The 1,212-nt window shown below is 36.7% G+C and overlaps 1 non-coding gene across 1 annotated transcript; it reads right to left on the reverse strand.

The window, feature by feature from the left end:
* Window positions 1-398: 398 nt before the first annotated feature.
* LOC122570449 lies at window positions 399-517 on the reverse strand. Its single transcript, XR_006317814.1, has one exon. It is a non-coding gene; the product is annotated as a 5S ribosomal RNA (ribosomal RNA).
* Window positions 518-1,212: the final 695 nt, after the last annotated feature.

Below are 1,212 nucleotides of genomic sequence, written 5' to 3' on the forward strand. Positions count from 1 at the left end.
ATAAAAATTGGAATGAATATAAATAGCCGTTTTGTGCAAACGGCTACTATTAAGTGTCGAAAGTTAAAACTACTGCAGGAATCAGTGCAACAGATACCCAGATAATTGGGGCGTTATATCTGTTGTGCAGTTCATGAACTATAGCGCACAATACTGGTGTATAATGTACACGAAATTACTCTTACGTGCTAGAGAACAATTTATAAGTAATACCTGATTCAATAGTCCATTGTCTTTCAAACAAGCGTACTTAGATATATAACCAAAAGCGTGGAGGAAGCTGCGAATAACCACGATATTGACATACGCGGTAATGCTAAAAGTATATTTTTAACACAACGTACATGATCATAAATTATTAAGAAAAATAGGGAGTATTGGAAAAAATTAAAAAAAAAAGCCAACACCACACGGAGTTCCCAAGCGGTCACCCATCTAAGTACTATCCGTGCCCTACGTTGCTTAACTTTCGTGATCGGACGAGAACGAGTGCACTCAACGTGGTATGAGAGTTGGCTGAAGTAAGCAGTTTCGTTATTTGCTCTTAACGTACCAAAAAAAAAGAATATTAAAAAACAGATATGTGTAAAAATCAGAATGATATAATGTATGGTAATGTCTTTTGAACTAAGAAAACGGATTCGTTGCTCACACTTTTCGTTAGCAGAGTGAGGGCAACAATCTAAGATGACCATTGGTTATAGCCAACGTGAACAAATGACGATTGGAGGAGGAAGCCTCCGATCGGCGTGACTCGGGGTCGACTTTATTCAAAGGAAAAATTGGCTTTTCTGTTAGATATTTTTCCACTTTTTCCGTTAGGTGACTACTTGCTTTCTCCGTAATGTGTAAGAACGTATAATAAACCCAAGGGTCTTTAAAAAGCCGTTGTAGACCGAAAATATTTATGAGATTAGGAATTCCTTTAAGACAAACATGTAAATTGAAAACATATATCGGAACAATGACTTTAAAACGTTAACGTTTTAGGGGGCCATTAGGTTTATTGAGGGACTGAAGGACTGCGCGTAGGTCATCGGCGGTCAAGTAGTGCGGGATGGAACGCAAATGCTTTGCGCGACATAACAAACGCTTTAATAGTTTAGAAGATTACAACGAAGAAGAATACAAATATCAGAAAATTTAGAGAATTATTAGTTATGAAATTATTAGGGCTGACTAATGATGTAATGAAATCTTCTATTTAACGTA

This window comes from Bombus pyrosoma, linkage group LG8 (assembly GCF_014825855.1).
Source record: "Bombus pyrosoma isolate SC7728 linkage group LG8, ASM1482585v1, whole genome shotgun sequence".
Lineage (NCBI taxonomy): Eukaryota > Metazoa > Arthropoda > Insecta > Hymenoptera > Apidae > Bombus > Bombus pyrosoma.